The sequence below is a fragment of the Phaethon lepturus genome, unplaced genomic scaffold, assembly GCF_000687285.1.
Source record: "Phaethon lepturus isolate BGI_N335 unplaced genomic scaffold, ASM68728v1 scaffold21564, whole genome shotgun sequence".
Classification (NCBI taxonomy): domain Eukaryota; kingdom Metazoa; phylum Chordata; class Aves; order Phaethontiformes; family Phaethontidae; genus Phaethon; species Phaethon lepturus.
In genome coordinates, this window is record NW_010535753.1 from 19,146 (window position 1) to 19,516 (window position 371).

Consider the following 371-nt stretch of genomic DNA (forward strand, 5'->3'; position numbering starts at 1 on the left):
AGGGAGCAGGAGGCCGTGGCGGCCCGCCACCTCGGCGCTTCAAGGGGAGCCATGCCAGCGCCTTGGCCTGAGCAGTGGCCACCAGCTCTGGCCTGACCTCAACAACACTTTGTGTAGAGAACAAAAGGGGCCGTTGGAAATTAAAGGGGGGGAACACATGTTGCTTCGAGAGGGACAGGGCAGCGAAGGCGTAGGGCTGCGGTAACAAGCGCATCCCCCGCCCCGCTGCGGGCGCCATTTCCCTGCCCAGATGCCGCTTCTCGCCCCCCTCCCGCTCAGCATCTGGCCTCCTCCGGGCCCTAGCCAATGACAGATCACAGTGCACGTGCACAACTCCCCTCCAGCCAATGAGCGCCCCCCTTCCCACGTGG